The sequence below is a fragment of the Mobula birostris genome, chromosome 13 (genome assembly GCF_030028105.1).
Source record: "Mobula birostris isolate sMobBir1 chromosome 13, sMobBir1.hap1, whole genome shotgun sequence".
Lineage (NCBI taxonomy): Eukaryota > Metazoa > Chordata > Chondrichthyes > Myliobatiformes > Myliobatidae > Mobula > Mobula birostris.
This window is the reverse complement of record NC_092382.1, coordinates 50303571-50323018: the sequence shown is the minus strand read 5'-3', so window position 1 is coordinate 50323018 and position 19448 is coordinate 50303571. Positions and strand designations below refer to the sequence as shown.

At 43.8% G+C, this 19448-nt stretch overlaps 1 non-coding gene across 1 annotated transcript; it reads right to left on the bottom strand.

Moving 5' to 3' along the window:
- Positions 1-2893: 2893 nt before the first annotated feature.
- On the bottom strand, positions 2894-2981 carry trnap-ugg (transfer RNA proline (anticodon UGG)). The gene is given in 2 exon segments: positions 2894-2929; positions 2946-2981. It is a non-coding gene; the product is annotated as a tRNA-Pro (tRNA).
- Positions 2982-19448: the final 16467 nt, after the last annotated feature.

The following is a 19448-nucleotide window of genomic DNA, read 5'->3' as shown; positions in this document are numbered from 1 at the left end:
AGGCTGCTAAACAACATAAGGGTGCATGGTATTACGGGACAGACACAAGAATGGAGAGAAATTTAGCTGACTGGCAGGAAGCAAAGAGGGGGAGTAACATTGGCTTATTCTGGGCGGCTGCCTGCGACTGGTGGTGTGCCGTAGGGATCGGTGTTGGGACTGCTGACTTTCAGATTACAGTTTAATAAATGAGATGGCAGAATTCATGGTTCGGTAGCCAGGTTTGCGGACGGTATGAAGACAGTCAGGAATGGGAAAGAAGGGAGTCTTCTGGGATTAAAGGAATTGGCAAAGAAGCAGGTGGAATATCGGGCAGGAAACTGTGTGCTCATGCACTTTGGTATAAGAAATAAAAGTTTATATTATTTCCCAAACGAGGGGAATATTCAGAATTCGGAGATACAAAGAGAGTTGGGAGTACTTGTGTAGGGCAACGTAAATGTTAACGCGCAGGTTGTTTCGGTGGTATGGAGAGAAAATGCAACGGTAGCATTCGTTTCCAGAGAGTTGAACTATAAAAGCAGAGGGTGTAACGCGGAGGCATTATAAGATAAGAAAAAGTGTACTGGCATTAGAAAAGATCGAGAAAAGATTCATGGGAATTATCGAGGGAATGAAAGATTTAACCCTATGAGCAGCCTTTGATGGCTCAGAACCTGTATTCGCTGGAGTTTAGAAGAATCTCGGGCTAACTCTGAAACCTATGAAATATTGAGCCGACTAGAAATGTACTTGGAGATGATTCCTGAAGTGTAGGGGTTCGAGAGAGAGAGGACAGAACCTCTGGATAAAAGGACGTGCCTTAATAACAGAGAGAAGATAGAATTTATTCATCCGGAGTATGTTTAATCAGTGGAATACATTGCCGCAGACGGCAGTGGAGGCTAAATAATTGTGTATATTTACAGTGGGATGTTACAGCTTCTTGATTAGTCAGGGTTTCAAGGGTTATTGGGAACAGGCAGGAAGATGGTGTTGAGAAGGATAATAAACCAGCCATGATGAAATGGCCGATATTGATGAGCGGAAGGTTCTAATTCAGTCCCTACGTCTAAAGGTCTTGTGGTTACGTTTGAATGAAAGCGCTGTGCGTTCCTCTGCGTGTGCAAGGTACCATAAGAAATAAATTAAGACTTTTTACTTGTTTTTTTGTTGATTTACAGTAAAGCAGCATTCTAAATATGTTCGTCTAAAAAACCCACGAGATTACAAAATCATTCGAAGTTGGCTGAAAAATCACTTTGAAATACAGTAGAGTATAAATTTCAGAAAGCACTCAGCGATCTCACTGTGAATCGGCTTACACAGAACTGGACCGAACCCTTTCCGGTACAAGTATGCTTTTCATAAACATTTACAAGTCCGTGAAATGGTATCTGACTTTCTCAAACCATTCCCACATTCCTAACTAGTGCTACCCCGTCGTACGGCCACCATATTTCTCACACGTTTATACGCACGGATGGTACGTTAAATGATTTTTGACATATAGTACATAACTCTTTCCTTACACGGGTCAATGTGAAGAAACAACATAATTTATTGTTAATTTACAATTTGTCTCTCTGCTCTGGATATAGTTAACTGTACAGAATTTTAACCTCTCAATTATCACTGTCCACATCTCGAACGCATCTGGCCGTTCAACAATCCTGCATGGCCAATATCGAAGGCGCTTTACGTCCAGCTCACTGCTTTACATCCCGCCAGCAACAGTGCAGTTTCCTGTCGTCCACAAACAGACAATGTGTCCACACCATGACACGGTAGTTTAGTGGTTTGCATAAAACTACTAAAGCTGCCGCTGCAAGATCGGGATTCAAATCCCACAGCTAACTGCAAAGAGTTGTTCGTTCTACCCCTGACCGCGTGGGTTTCCTCCGGGTGATCCGGTTTCCACCAGCAGTCGAAAGTCGTACGGTTTCGGGTTAATGAGTTGCTGGAATGCTATGTTGGTTGCGGACACTTGTGGGCTGCCCTGGCACAACGTTCGCTGATTTGACTTGTCGCGAACAGCGAAATTCACCTGATGTTTAGATGTACATGTAACACAATGAATCTAATATTGAAATACTGCACTTCAGCTTCAAAGTTCTCACCGTACACTGCAAAATGCTATGCTGGGTACGGAACTCCACGAAAGCAAACTTGTCACTTCTTTCTATCCAACAGAATGCCCTCATTTCCCTTTTCCCTGCTTCGGTTCAATCATCTAACAATGACACCTGTAGGTTGGTATTCATGCAGACTAAATTTATGGAAACTTTCCAAAATACTTTTGAATACCACCCTTTGGGTAACAAGGTCCCCCTTAACCATTTCACATTTCGCCCATAAACTATGACTTCTGGCTTCAACTTCAATGGAAAAGGCCTGTTTGCATTAACGCTATCTATACCCCTCATAATTTCGTTTAGCTGGTTTGCTCTAATTCGCTGGTTTTCTCAGTTCCTTTGTGAAACTACGAGGTTACGTTTGCCACACTCTGCTCGGCAAGAATGTCTCCAGACGTGAAAAAAAAATTGGAAGGTGGTCATCTACTTAAACTCAATTATCCATGCTCACTTTCTGTATCCCACTTCGATGTTACTATTGAAAGAGCTGAATTTCAATAATACAAAAAACAAAAGATTGTAGGAGCAGGGATTAGCCAGTCAGCTTATCAACACTCCCGATCGAGTCCAATCCAATCTATACGTTCACCAAACCAAATCTTTCACCGTCCGCTCTAAAGCTGTGATCTCTAGTTGTCGTCTCGCCTAACCTGAGGTGGGATAGATTGCAGGCAGTGACCTGTATATATATATAGCCCTCATAATTTTCTAAACATCTAAATATCTTCCCTCATCTTCTGAGCTCCAATGTCTGAAGTTCTAAAAATATATCAATCAGGGGACTCGTCCGGGATTTGAACCCGGGACCTCTCGCATGTTCGCAAATTCAGGCCCAAAGCGAGAATCATACCACTAGACCAACAAGCCCGTTCTATATTGATGACATAAAAGAGCTGCCTTTCATTTTCTCAAACCTCTTCGTCAACTCATCTGATGGTAACTTTACGACCAAAGCAGATCAAAGAGCAAAGCTCAGTACGACGCACTGCAGGCCCTTCGGCCGACGAAACTCTGTCACCTATGTAGCCCAACTCTGTCGTCAATATAACTATTCCCTCCCACAGAGCCCATAATCTGCTATTATCACGACAGACACCAAGTATCTTTTCAATGTCCCTATTGTTTCAACCACGACGGGCAGTGCGTTCCCAGATCCCACCACATTGTGTACAAAAAAAAACCTCTGACCTAACCTTTCCACCACTGATCTTCAACGTATGTACTCTCCTATTGGCCGTTGTCACCCTGAAGAAAAGATGCTGTTGTCCAGCATGCCTGTATCTCTTGTAATCTTATACACCTCCATCACGATCCTTAACTTCGAACAGAAAAAATCCAGCTCCTTCAATCTTCGCTTACAAGACATGCTCTAATCGCGGCAACGCTCTGCTGAACCTCCTGTGCACCTTCTCCAGCGGACTTTTTCCAACCCTCCCCCCAGACAGATGTTCCGATCAACCATTCCATTTAGCAACACCACACCTCCCGCCAAGCCACTTCTATCTAACACCCCAGTCACTGCACCACAATATAATCAAATCAAACCACATTTCTCTCAAAGTGTTGACATTGTGAATAAACGCTGGTTTCACAGAAACATAGAACATAGAATAGTACACTACAGTACAGTCCCTTCGGCCCCCAATGTTGTGCCGACCCTCAAACTCTGCCTTCCATATAACTCCCCACATTAAATTCCTCCATATACCTGTCTAGTAGTGTCTTAAATTTCACTAGTGTATCTGTCTCCACCACTGACTCAGGCAGTGCATTCCTCGCACCAACCACTCTCTGAGTAAAGAACTCCAATATCCCCCTTGAACATCCCTCCCCTTACCTTAAAGCCATGTCCTCTGGTATTGAGCAGTGGTGCTCTGGGGAAGAGGCACTGACTATCCACTCTGTCTATTAATCTTAATATATGGTATACAAATATCATGTGTCCTCTCATCTTCCTTCTCTTCAAAGAGTAAAGCCCTAGCTCCCTTAATATCTGATCATAATCCATACTCCAAACCAGGCAGCGTCCTGGTAAATCTCCTCTGTACCCTTTCCAATGCTTCCACATCCTTCCAATAGTGAGGCGACCAGAACTGGACACAGTATGCCAATTGTGGCCTAACCAGATTTTTATAGAGCTGCATCATTACCTCGCGACTCTTAACTCCATCACTCGACTTATGAAAGCCAACACCCCATAAGCTTTGTTAACTATCCTATCTAACTGTGAGGCAACATTCAGGGATCTGTGGACATGTACCGCAGTACTCTAACCAGGAACTTTACTTTATATATAGTTTTTTTTAAATGATTTATCATCGGTAGATGTTGTTTCTGTTGCATGTTGTCCCAACAGTCAACGTCAATTCCAGAATACACGTATCGGCGAAATTGTTAATCATTGATCCTTCATCCCTGATGCTTCCTATTCTGAGACGAGCTGAACTAGACACAATATTCCAAGCCTGGTCTCACCAGAGTCTGACAGTGCGACATTACCTCGCTGCACTTGAACTCAATGAAGGTCAGCGCACCACGTGACTTCAGGACCACCCACTCTACTTGCTCCGAGATATGAGTCTTATGTAGATCCTCGAGGTTATCTCTCTAAAGAAGTCTAACAGCTTCGTGAAATCCGATTTACTGCTAACACGAAGATGCTGACAATATTAACCCCTCCAGTAACCTATCCACCACTAATTCCGGGCTCACTGGCTTGAATTTCCTTGGTGTGCCTGTGCTACGTGTAAATAATGGTGCGACATGAGCCACTTTGCAGTCCTCTGGAACATAACCTTAGCCTAAAGATGAAGCAGATGTGGCCGCGAGGGCCTCCGGTTTCTTTTCCTTGTCTTCTCACTAGATCAGAAGATGCATCGGGTCAGGACATGCGAGTTTCTAACACAATGTAGGGTTTATTATCGGAAACATGTAGAAGTTTTATGGAGGAGATGTATCGGAATGCTGCCCGGATTATGAGGAATAGCTATGCGAGCTATTGCTTTTCTGTTTGGAGAGAAAGAGGATATGAGGCGATGATAAGATAGTACAAGACGATAAGATGCATAGATCTCTGGATAGCCTGGTAGTTTTCCCAGGGCGATAAATGAGATCGTTTCCAGGTGACCTGCGACCCTCTTAACTGGTCCATCCTCTTCGTCACCTTTCTCGAACAACCAACGAAATTCTCGAGAGACTTTATTCCCGCCCGAAATTTATGCTGAGCATTTTCAACCGGAGTTTGCCCTTCCAAGTGCAGCTAGATTGTGTCTCTGAGAATGAGGTGTAGGTAGTTTCCCATCAGTAAAGTTAGGATTAATGACTTACTGCAATTGGCACATGTTTCAGGGCAGGGCCGTCTCCATCCCTGAAGTTCCCCGCTTCCATGTTATCCTCCACGCAAAATTCGGGTACAAAGTACTCATTTGACACCAGGCCCATCCTCTCTGGCTGCACATTAATGGCGGCACGGATCTACTCAAACCCGGATCATGCACTTCCTGCAATACATTTGTATAATCCCGGAGGATTTTCCTCTGCCTTTCCAGATAGATCAATGCCATGCCCTCTTTTTGCCCTCCTGTTTTCCTGTTCAGTGTTTTCACAGGATTTACTTGGTTCTGAATACCTCAACCTGAGCTATGTCTCCTTTTTAACACACGGGACTCTGAACTATCAGACGGAAACGTCGACTGTGTTTCCCCCCCCCCCACCCCCCTTTCCCGACATGCCGTCAGATCTGATGAGTTTCTCCAGCATTTGGTATTTGTTACTCATCCTATTTTTATCCAGACCAGGGTCTCAATATCCTTCGTCAACCAATGTTCCGTACTCTTGACAGCTTTGCCCATCACGCTGATTGTAACACGCAATACCTGAACTCCGGATATCTCACCTTGAAAAACAGAAGTCTATTTACCAGAAAATAAAATCAGCCTCTTCTCAACCATCAATTCTTGCAAATCCCAGGCTAATCAATGTCTGTGATGTTTCTGATCGCGTCCAAGATATCCTGAAGTGGGAAGGAGAGGAGCCAGAGGTCGTGGTACATTTTGATACCAATGACATATGTAGCAAAAGGGAAGAGGTCATGAAAGGAGAATACAGGGAGTTAGGAAGGGAGTTGAGAAAAAGGACCGCAAAGGTAGTAATCTCGTGATTACTGCCTGTGCCACGCGACAGTGAGAGTAGGAATGCGATGAGGTGGAGGATAAATACGTGGCTGAGGGATTGGAGCAGGGGGCAGGGATTCAAGTTTTTGGATCATCGGGACCTCTTTTGGCGCAGGTGTGACCTGTACTAAAAGGACGGATTGCACTTGAATCCTAGGGGGACCAATATCCTGGCGGGAAGATTTGCGAAGGCTACTGAGGTGACTTTCAACTAGAATGGTTTGAGTGGGGGAGGGGGTGATCAAATTGAAGAGAGTAGGAGAGAGGAGGTTAGTTCACAGATAGAGAAAGTTAGTAGAGGGGATAGGCAGGGGACAGCGATCGTGAGTACTCAGACCAAAGATGTAGGGGAGAAGGAAGAAAAGGATAACAAGGTTGTTTGCTACATTAAGGAGAAAAAGAGAGTAAGAGCTGGAGAGTTTCTTAAGTGCATCTATTTTAATGCTAAGAGAATTTAAAGAAAGGTAGATGAGCTCAGAGCATGGATTGATACCTGGAAATATGATGCTGTAGCTGTTACTGAAACATGGTTGCAGGAGGGGTATGATTGGCAATTAAATATTCCTGGATTTCGTTGCTTCAGGTGTGATAGAGTAAGAGGGGAAAGAGGTGGAGGTGTTGCATTGCTTGTCCGAGAAAATAGGACAACGGTCCTCTGGCAGGAGAGATTAGTGGACTCGTGTAGGGAGGCCATTTGGGTGGAATTGAGGAATGGGAAATGTGTAGTGACACTTATAGGCGTGTATTATAGACCAGCTAATGGGGAGAGAGAATTGGAGGTGCAAATTTGTAAGGAGATAGCAGATATTTGTAGTAAGCACAAAGCTGCCATTGTGGGAGATTTTAATTTTCCACATATAGACTGGGAAGTCCATACTGTAAAAGGGCTGGATGACTTGCAGTTTGTAAAATGTGTGCAGGACAGTTTTTGCAGCAATACATAGAGGTACCAACTAGAGAAGTGACAGTGTTGGATGTCCTGTTAGGGAATGAGGTAGTGCAGGTGACGGAGGTAAGTGTTAGGGAGCACTTCGGGTCCACTGATTACAATGCCGTTAGTTTCAATATAATTATGGAAAAAGACAGGTCTGGGCTCAGGGTTGAGATTTTTGATGGGAGAAAGGCTAACTTTCAAAAGATGCGTAAAGATTTAGAAGGAGTAGATTGGGACAAATTGTTTTATGGGAAGGATGTAACAGAGAAATGGAGGTCATTTAAAGGTGAAATTTTGAGGGTACTGTTACGTAACCGGCAACAATGAACATCAATCGAGACAGGTTATATAAAAAACAACCAAACATTTATTAAACACTGATAAATGATAAGGAAAAAAAAAAACGAAAACTTTAACCGGAAGTTAACCGGTAGGCAGCCGTTCAACAAATCATCACTCGGCACTAGTTCTTAAAGAGTTAAATGCGAAAACAGTTCTTAAAGCTACAAAGTTAGATATAGTTCTTAAAATGGTAAATTCGAAGTCCAACAGTTTTATACGTTCAATTGGGAGAGACTTCTCTGGAGAAGGATTTCTTCACAGACGCAACTTTCCTGTTGGTTCTGTCCACAGGATTCAAGATGCCGAAAATAAACAGTTTAAAACAACTGACCTTAAATTCTTTTAGAGAGAGAGCAAACCTTTGCAGGAACTCTTTGCTCTTTTTGGCAAGAGTTATCCGCGGTGCAGGTCGCTACTCCTCCAACGACGACTCAATAAGGTCGATCATTTATTAAACTGACAAACGATGCCGACTCCTCTCGATCCTTCGAGTCCTGTACTTCGATAAAGTCTTCGCTCTCCCTTCTACTGTTCGGATTGAGTAAATCAGCACATCTAGCCAAAAAGTCCAATAATATTGTATTTTGCAATAGAACGCAATACTCCGTTTTAAAAATGAAACTGCGTCACAAAACAAACACACAACAGAAGCGCACACACAGCACGTTCTACCTGGAAATCTACAAACTTAAAACTAACTGCGTCATTTGGAGTCGACCCTTATATACCCATGGTGCATATATCATCACGTGACCTCACATTGGCGGGAAAATCACATCAGGTGACCTCCAAAAAACCATTACATCATTCTCCCAAAAAAAAAACAGATCTCCTTGAGCATGTAACAGTACAGAATCTTTATGTTCCTGTTAGGTTGGAAAGAAAGGTTAAAAGTTTGAGGGAGCCATGGTTTTCAAGGGATATTGGAAACTTGGTTCGGAAAAAGAGAGTTATCTACAATAAATGTCGGCAACATGGAGTCAATGTGGTGCTCGAGGAATATAAAGAATGTAAAAATAATCTTAAGAAAGAAATTACAAAAGCTGAAAGACGGGGATGCTTTGGCAAGTAAGGAGAAAATAAAACCAATGGGGTTCTACAGTTATATATTAATAGCAAAAGGATAGTCAGGGATAAAATTGGTCCCTTGGAGAATAGGAGAGGACAGCTATGTATGGAGCCAAAATATACGGTGGGAGATTTTGACCTATTTTTTTGTCTTCGGTATTCACTAAGGAGCGGGATATTGAATTGTGTAAGGTAAGGGAAACAGGTAGGGAAGATATGGAAACTATGATGATTAAAGAAGAGGAAGTATTGACGCTTTTAAGGAATATAAAAGTGGATAAGTCTCCGGGTCCTGATAGGATATTCCCTAGGACCTTGAGGGAAGTTAGTGCAGAAATAGCAGGGGCTCTGACAGAAATATTTCAAATGTCATTATAAACGGGGAAGGTGCCCGAGGTTTGGCGCATTGCTCATGTTGTTCCATTGTTTAAAAAGGGTTCTACGAGTAAACCTAGCAATTATTGGCCTGTAAGTATGATGTCAGTTGTGGGTAAATTAATGGAAAGTATTCTCAGAAATGGTATATGTCATTAGATGCATAGACAAGGTCCGATTAGGAACAATCAACATGGATTTGTGCGTGGAAGGTCATGTTTGACAAATCTTATCGATTTTTTTGAGAAGTTGCTTGTAAAGTTGACGAGAGTAAAGCGGTGGATGTTGTCTATATGGACTTCAGTAAAGCCTTTGACAAGGTTCCATACGGAAGGTTAGTTAGGAAGGATCATTCGTTAGGTATTAATATTGAAGCAGTAAAATCAATTCCACACTGGCTGGATGGGAGACGCCAGAGAGCAGTGGTGGATAACTGTTTGTCATATTGGAGGCCGGTGACTAGTGGTGTGCCTCAGGGATCTGTACTGGGTACAACGCTGTTTGTCGTATACATTAATGATCTGGATGATGGGGTGGTAAATTGGACTAGTAAGTATGCAGCTGGTACAAAGATAGGTGGTTTTGTGGATAATGAAGTCGGCTTTAAAGCTTGCAGAAAGATTTAGGCCAGTTGGAAGAGTGGGCTGAAAGATGACAAATGGATTTTAATGCTGATAAATGTGAGATGCTACATTTTGGAAGGACTAATCAAAATAGGACATACATGGTAAATGGTACGGCATTGAAGAATGCAGTAGAACAGAGGGATCTAGGAATATTGGTGCATAGTTCCCTGAAGGTGGAATCTCTTGTGGATAGGGAGGTGAAAAAAAGATTTTGGTATGATGTATTTTATAAATCAGAGCATTGAGTATAGGAGTTGGGATGTAATGTTAAAATTGTACAAGGCATTTTTGAGGCCAAATTTGGAGTATTGTGTACAGTTCTAGTCACCGAATTACAGGAAATATGTCAACAAAATAGAGAGAGTACAGAGAAGATTTACCAGAATGTTACTTGGGTTTCAGCACCTAAGTTATAGAGAAAGGTTGACCAAGTTGTGTCTTTATTCTTTGGAGAGTATAAGTTTGGGGGGGTACTTGATAGAGGTATTTAAAATTATGATGGTGATAGATAGAGTTGACCTGGATAGGCATTTTCCATTGAGAGTAGGGGAGAGTCAAACAAAAGGACATGGATTCAGAGTTAGGGGGCAAAATTTAAGAGGTAACAGGAGGCAGAACTTGTTTACTCAGAGAGTGGTAGCTGTGTGGAACAAGCTTCCAGTAGAAGTGGTAGAGGCAGGCTCGATATTGTGAATTAAAGTAAAATTGGATAGCTATATGGACAGGACGGGAATGATGGGTTACGGGCTGAATGCAGGTAGGTGGGACTAGGTAAGAGTAAGCATTCGGCACAGAGTAGAACGGCAGAGGTGGCCTGTTTCCGTGCAGTAATTGTTATATGGTTATATGGTTATACCATTGAAAAGTCAGGTTTAGAAGTTGGGTGAAGGGAAGGAAGAATCACAGGGAATACGTGAAACCGGAATGGAGCTAGGAAGTTGATCGTTGAAAGTAATGCGGGGTGAGAAGGGGAATCTAATAGGAGAGGACAGAAGACCATAGACGACATAAAATGGAAGGGGGACAGAGAGGCATCAGGGGCAGGTTTGGAGATAAGTTTAGAGAGGGAAGTAGTGAAGTCGGGGAACATTACCGGAAAATGGAGAAATCGACGTTCCTGCCATCAGGTTGGAGACGCTCCAAACGGAATATATGTTGTTTGCTCTCCAAAATGACTGCGGCCTCATCCCGAGAATAGAGGAGGCCATGGACTGACCTGTCGGAATGGGAATGGAAAGTAGAATTTAATTGGTTTGCTACTGGGAGGTCCTGTTTTTTCTGATGGACGGAGCATTAGTGTTCGGTGAAACAGTCTCCTAATCAACGCTCGGGTCTCACCGATGGACAGGAGGCCACACCGGAGCAGCAGATACAATAAATGACCCCAACACATTCAGAGTTGAGGTGTCGCCTCACCTGAATGGACAGTCTGATGACCTGAATGTTAGTGAGGGAGGATGTGTAGGGTAGGTGTAGCACTTGTTCAGCTTGCAATGATAAGAGACAGGAGGGAGATTAGTGGCGATGGACGAATGGACAACGGAGTCGCATCAATGTGGAAATCGGAATCTGGGGCAAGGGGGTGGCGGAAGTTTCAGAGAATTATGTGCTGGACGCCGCTGCTGGTGGGATTGAAGGTGGGGACAAGTGGTCCCAGTCCTAGGTGGGGTTGCGGGAAGGCAGACCCGCACGATGAGGAAGAGATGTGGTTGAGGACAACGTTGAAGATGGAGGAAGAGAAACATCTTTCTTTGAGATGGGAGGAATTGAGTGAAAGAGGTGGCATTTTTTACAAGTATACAGGATGGAAAGAAGTATAGTCCAGGTAGCTGTGAGAATCGATGGTTTTACAGTAGACAACTGTAGATATGATGCCTCTGGAAATAGGGATAGAGATCGAGAAAGGGAAGGGTGGTGTCGGAAATGGGCCAAGTAAATTTGAGGGCAGGGTGGAATTTCGAGGCGAAGTTGATGAAGTCGACGAGCTCCCCATGCGTCCAGGAAACAGCACCAAAAATCCATTAAGTTACTTTCGGCTGTTAACAGAGGATACCGCTAGACGTGCTCACCAAATGTAACCAGGGGAGCAGGAAGCACCCATTACATTTACGTCAGATCTGTGAATGGTGTTCCTGGCTCAATGATTAACAAACTTTATATCGAGGCAATTTAGAGCCAGAAGTCACATATATATCGTTCAGAATTTTAGTGTCTCGCAGCACCGATGAATCTAGAAAGTCTATGGTAATGTTTGATTCTTCTGTCCTTACACAGAGTGAAGCATGGAGACTCAGTAAAAAAGTTATCGCCTGTGAATAAAAAAGTGCAGTCGTGCGATTATAAAGAAGGTAGCCACTAAAGGAATATATCTACAGTGAGGAGATATAGGAGATAGTTCCGGACTCATTTAGTGTGGAAATGATCCCAGTGCAGTCTCCCAATATATTCATTCAACGGTGGAAATGCGGATTAGTATATCTGATAGTATGCAACTAAACGTTACTTTAATCTCAATCCTCTCCATAGTCAGAGATTAGAGGCAGAAAACGTGGACGCCCCTGGAAATTCGGTGACGCGGAGACGTCATGTTTTCTATTTTTGAATATGAACTTGCGGACGCTGCATAACTTCCGGCGTCCCTTTGCTTTAGATTCGAGAGGGTTTCTTAAATGGTGCGTGATTCCAATTATTGATTACTGTATTTGTTAACTGTTCAAGATTTAAAATCAGTCCATATTCTGCGATATTTTAAAGTGTGGATGCATTGATAATGTACGATAATGTACGAGGACCAGCCATGCGTTAGTTCACTTGAATGATAAAGAGAGGAAATCCGTGTGTGAATGAGCGGAAGGCAGGCGTATGTTTGCTAGATTTGTATTGACAGGATGTTTGAATTAATTCTTTCTCTGAACATGTCTGTTTCATTGAGTGAAATAAATTTCCAGGAACTGATGTGAATTTCAGAAGCTGTTTTTTTTTTTCCCAAAATTACATGAATTGTTAGTATATGTTGGCGGAAACTGCCCTCATCTCCGTCCCGCCGCTCTTTAGAATATTTGATCAGGAATTTAACTCTGGCAATTAACTGTTTATTCTGTTTACGCCCGTTACCCGCAACGGTGTTGAAGGTAGCAAATTGCAAGCTTGATTCTTTTTTTCTTTTTACCGAACCTGTGCATTTAGATTGTGTTCTTTTATTTGTCTAATTAGTTATTGATTTCTGAGGGAGATGCGGATTCCATACTGCCCAGGTGGAATCATTGTTAAAGGGGTCGAGATATGATGAATATATTCTGGATCCGGAAGAGGAAAAGGCTAATAGGCTACATGACTCGGGTCAAGGAGACAGCAAAGCGTTGCACTGTGTGTCGAACATTATGTGCTAACTCTTGGAAGATATGGTATGAGTTTAATCTACTGCGACCAATGAAACAGAAACTAATGTGTTGAGCTCGGCAAGATAGTTTAAATTGTAACTGCTCCTTTCAGTCGTTTTTTTTTGCGACGGTAACATACTGTTGAGTGTCGTTGTATTTCTGTACAATAACTGGATATTTTAGAAGAATGCTGATGGAGGCCAGTTCTCTCTCTCCTTGGTACCAAGTAAAATAAAGGTCCTAGAACGAAATCCCGGAGTCGTGCATTCTTTTCACTCGAGTAACGTCAAATTTCTACTGTTCAAAGGTAAATTGGAATTACTACAAATTCGTGTGTACTTGAATTAGGAATTCGATATTCGCTTTTTGGAAGGCTGATTCTTTTGAAGAGCACCAACAGATGCTGGTGAAGAAATTGAAATGCTGACATTGAGGGTTCCATTGCAAAAGGTCGTTTCTATGTCTTTGTAGCATCGGCTCTGTAATGTATAAACGGAAGCTCAGTTTATATACCGTGCAGTTCCATTGTGTAATTCAGCACCTTGCCTATATCGTCAGCGTAATTAAATTAAAATATCCATGTGTTGCAGTATGGTCAAATTAAAGTCGGTCTCTCTGTAATATCAGAGTGGAGACATAGTAGTAAACTGTACTAAATTTATAATTCCCTTGCGGAACATCACTGGCCACTGTCCTACACACAGAACTCCCTCCATCTACTACCTAATCTGCCTTCTGTTAATAAGCCAATTCTGACTCCACGCAACTGGGTTTCCGTCGATTCAAAGCCGTCTCTCTTCTTGTTGTGCCTACTATGCATAACCCGGTCAAATACCTTACAAAATTAATAAACTCCGCATCGACTTTTCTGACTACATTTCTATATTATTTATCTTTTTCAAGTAATTCAATTAGGCTCATAAGGGACGACCTGCCCACGCAAAACCGTGCTGACTGTCCCCATCCAGAATATGTTTCTCCAGATACTCATAATTTTCCTCGCGAAGCATCCTCTCCAATAGCTTGGCCACTATTGACGGAAGACTCACATACCTGTAATTCTCAAGACTAACTTACATTTTTTGAACCAAGAATTAATATTTTCCATCCTCCAATCCCCTGGTGCTACTCCTGTGCCAGTGAGGATGGAAATATCATGTCTAAAACCGCAGTTTTATCTTCGCTCGCTTTCTCTAATTACCTGGTGTATATCCGTTCTTGCACAGAGGAATGATTTCTTTTAATATTTTATAAGTTTCCAACACATAATTCTTAACAATGTCATGTCCCATTACATGTGCCTTCTGGCGCTGTATCCACATTCATTAATGGTGAAAACCGAAGTAAAGCATCTTTAAGGACCTTCACTGCCTCCTTGCACTCCAGACACATGCTTCCTCTTGTATTGCTGATCAGTCTCACTCTATCTCTTGTCATCATTCTGCTCTTCATGTACCTTAATACGATTCTCTGAGGCCTTCTCAAGCCCAGTTCTAACTCTTCTAAATCCATTGTTAATTTCCTTCCTGATTACATTATGACTTTCCATCGCCCTGCCTGATATTTTCTTCCAGAACCTTAAGTATCTTTCTTTCTTCTTCTTGACGAGGTGTTCCATATCTCTTGTCAACCTGGGTTACTTCACACCAGCTTCTGTTCCTCCCCTCATTGAGTCAATTCTATACTGAACCCCAATGCAAGTGCTTCATTAAGAATCATCTGCTGCGCATTTCAAGGAGGACACCATTTCCCAATTCGGCTCTAAAGTTCCGACCTAATAGCACCGATTAAATGCATTCCCTACTGTCAGCTCTTATCCCAGTGTAAGGTTGCAGTATATGTCGAATAGGTGACCTTGTAAAAAGATCTGTCACCTCATCCATTTCATTTTCTGGTACTAGATCCAGGCTGCACTGTTCTCTAGTTCGCTTGTCGAATTATTGTGTCAGGACTCCTTCCTAGACGCAACAGATAAACTGTAAACTTTTTAACCTCAGGAAGTGCCAATGTATACTAGGGAAGATTAATTTGCCTGTGACAACAGCCGTGTTAATTTGGCACCTAATGAAAATCTATCTCCCGAAAGTTCCTCCTCGCTGCTCCGTGTATATATATACGGAGTGTGGTCTCTACAGAATACTCCCAAATGAGTGATTGTTCTACTTCTGCTTCTGAGATCCGCTCACCGTCTATCAATGGGTAATCTCTCCACCGTCTCTTCCCTTTCTGCAGCTGTGCTACTATCACATACTCCCTGTGTTTCAATTACTCTTTTTTACCCAACAGTGTCCATTTTGAAACATCTGAACCCGGGGAAGTCCAGAAGTCATTCTTGCCCTTGTGATTGTGAATTCTCTGTGATAGTTTGCAGTGCACTTCAACCAATGTAATAATCACGCGAGCCCAATGAATGCTTGCCCAGTTTCCTACCTTAACTGCACGGTGTGCAATCTTCAGTGGATTTTACAATGTCAGGACGACCAGGTACATGATTGTTTGAATTTATGACAAACGTACTCGTTTTTCAAACAGTTTTACTCAAAAACCCCGCTGAATTGCAATTTGACATTGGGCGTTATCTACACAGATGGCCATTTAATTTAAACACATACTTCAGTCCATTCTTCAGCTCTTGTCTGAATTTCCTCTGTGTCAGTGTATAGATACAAGTATTGGTGCACACACCGAGCATTTGCAACATGTACCCACATTGTTGTAGTATATATACCGGGGAACTCAAATACTTGTCCTAATAAAAATAGTTTTGCGCTTACCATTTCAGGGAAAGGGCTACTGAGAGCATCCAAAATAATATGAAATTAGCTGATATAGCAAACAACATAATCATCGATTTTCTGCGGTTTTCCATCTCGGCATCTTTCTGATTATCACTGCTGTTCCGAAGCCCTCTGCGGACTCTATTTGCTGCAATGATATGCCTTCCTGTTAACCCATTGAACGCTAGAATTAACCCGATTGGTAGCAACGGTGTTAAAATGCTATCGAGTAATTGGAATACTTTCCACGCGAGTGAAGTAGCGTATTCATATCTGCCGGTGCACCGCCACGGCGTGTTCTCAATGATGACGTAAGGTTCAAGGGCAAAGTAAAACGGGCCACATCTCCCGCAGTTCACTATAACCGCGGTCACGATAACCATCATTGCTGTTCTCTCGGTGCAGTATCGCTCCCGCAGCTTTCGGCAACATATTGCGATGAAGCGATCGAAGGTAAAACTGACCGTAAACCAAACAGAACAGTCCGTCGCTACTCTCCCAAATACAAGTGTCAGAGCGCATACAGGAGTGATGAGCAGGAATCTGGAATACATGTAGATATTGTTGGTCTGTTCCACTAAACCAACAAGGATAACCACCATCATATCCGCTGCTGCCATTCCAACCAGGTAACGGGTAATGCATTTGGAGAGTTCGCATTTTCCACGAAGTAGGATCATAATCGCCGTTAAATTAACTGCAAAAAATTGAAAATAAAATAGAAATATAATTAGAATAAATGTAGATATTGTTTGTCTGTTCCAGTAAAGCAACAACGACAACCACCATCAGATACGCTGAGGCCATTCCAGCCAGGTAACGGGTGATGCATTTGGAGAGTCCACATTTTCCCCGAGATAGGATCACAATCGCCGGTAAATTAACATCAAGAAATAGGAAAGCAAAATATATCTATGTTCAGCAGCAAATCTCTGAATGCTCCCATGGATATGTTCTGTTTGGAAGTGGAAAGCGGGAGTCCAGTGTGTGCGGTCTCCGTCGCTGCACTCCGGCTGGAGGACAATGACGGATGTGAGTGTCAGAGGATTGGCTACATTTCCACAGTTTAGAGAAAAGAATCTGAGCTCCACGACTCACGTACCGGTGAACGTAGGATCGTCCCAGTAAACACGATTTCCATTATTAGAGGTGAAAAAGTTGAAGAGATTGTTTGCAGCGATGACAAAGTGGAATCAAGAGATACAAAGCACAAGTTATCATTTACTGACTTATGTAAGAACAGACCTATGTGTCGAAAATAGACTGGACAGTCATTTAAATAAGCTGCCATCTTGTTATAAGGTCTACACTGATAGAAACTCGGACCTGGAAAAGCAGAGACCAGCATCACTTCAGAATGCCTAGTGAGGTGAAATTATGAAACAATGCCAATATCGGCCCGGACGTAAATGACAAAAGAAAAATCACTTCGATCAAAGTAAGGAAAATGAAAATGAAACAATCAGATGTTTGAATTCTTCATGTCTCGTGTCAAGCCCCACCTGTTCTCCGTCAGAGTCCTGCTGTACCCCAGGCTGCACACCAATAGCCTCACCAAAACCCCCCGGCTCACCTGACTCAGTAGGAGAAGGCCCAGGAGTCTCTTCCTCCTTCACGGGGGAGTTAGTGAACGGCAGCACGTACCACACATCAAAATTATCATCCTCTGAATCAGTATGCCTCATTTTAACCACGCACCAAATAGTGCCAATGCCCCGGTCATCTTGCTGGGCAGTTGCCGCTTCCTCAGAGCTGAATTCGGCCATCTGTTTGGTCTCCAGAGCAGTCAGATTGTGATAAACAGTGGGCAGAGCGTCATCAGAAAAACCCCATTGATCCACTGCTCGATCCGGCCTCACCTCGTCCTCGGCCTTCACGGCGATCGCAAACTGACATATGGCCTTCACCCCAGGGGCAGGAACGCTCTCCGACTCCTCGTCCTTGTCCAGTCTCTCATACATCCGTCAGGGCAAAGCATCCACATCGATGTTCCGACTCGCCGGCCGGTACTTCAGGCTGAAATCATATGCAGACAACGCTGCCAACTACCGATGGCCTGTGGCGTCCAGTTTCGCCCATGTCAGGATATAAGGGAGAGGATAGTTGTCCGTCCTCACCTCAAAGTTGGTCCCGTATAGATAGTCGCTCAGCTTATCCACAACCGCCTATTTCAACGCCAGGAACTCCAACTTGTGAGTGGGATAGTTTCTCTCAGAGGGCGACAAAGTCTGGCTGACAAACGCCACCGGCCTCAACCCGGTGCCCTGATCCAGATACAGGATGCCCCCTAGCACCTTTCGGCTGGTATCAGTGTATAGCACATACGGCAACCAGGGGTCTGCAAGAGGCAGCACCGGTGCCTGGGTCATCAATTCCTTCAGCGATTAGAAAGCCTCCTCACATTTTGCATCCCACCTCTGTCCGAAGGTCTCCTACGGTTAGATATTCTCCAACCTCCCCTTCTCCAATCCCTTTCCTTTTCTGCCCCAAGGGAGGGTAACCACACAGAAGTTGGTTCAAGTGGTGAGTCACTTCGGTGTAGCCCTTCACGAATCTCCGATAATGCCCACAGAACCCCAGAAACGAGCCCAGAGTGCTCACAGTCTGAAGCCACGGCCACGAGGTCACCCCTTCTATCTTAGCCGGGTCTGTAGCTACTCCATCTCGCGAGATTATATGTCGGACATAGCGAACAGACATCTTGCAGAACAGGCATTTGTCCAGGAAAACTCTTAACCCTTCTTCCTTCAGTCAGCTTAGCACCGTCAGTAGCCTCGCCTCACGTTCTTCTAAGTTGGTCCCAAATACTATCAAGCCATTCAAATATACCGACACCTCAAGCAAGTTCATATCTCCCAACGTCTTCTCCGTGACCCTCTGGAAGGTGGCAGGGGCTGGCAAAATGCCTTGGGGCATCCGTTCGAACTGGAAGAATCCGAGGGAACATATAAATGCCGTCCTCTCTTTATCGGCCTCACTCATAGGGATCTGGTAGCATCCACTCCTCAAATCCAGCACACTAAACCACTTCGCCCCACTCAGACAGGCCAGCGCTTCTTCGCCGCTCGGCACTGTATACTGGTCAGGGACAGTGCGCCTGTTCAGTCCTGTAGTCTACACACATGCCTATGTTCCCACTTTTCTTCCAAACCAGTACTATTGGGGTTGCATCGGGGCTTTGGGACTCTGTGTTAATATCAGCTTCCTTCAACTTGCACAAGTGCTGCCACACGTCTTCCACGTCTGCAGGGGCCAGTCGCCGCGACCTCTCTCTGAACTGGGTGTCCTCACTCACCCAGATAGTGTGTGAGTGCTCTTGGGACAACCCTCATCAAACTCGTCAAGGGAAAAGACACCTTCCAGCTTCAACATCTTCTCCGCCAGCCTCCGTTTCCAACCCGGCGGCACAGAAGAGTCCCCAAAGTTAAAGGCCTCAGCGGTCAACTTTTCCCTTTTCTCCAATAGTTTCTCCCCAGCGGGCCTCACGGGGGCGCTGGACATCACCGTCACCGGGAACATATGCGCCAGGGACATCCCTCTCTTAAAGGTGATCTCTCTTCGTCGTATTCCTGACAATCACAGGAATTCTGCCCGCCTCCACACGTCGGGCGTCACAAGCACCCCAGCCGGAAATCGAGACTGCCCCTCGAGGTCTTCCGG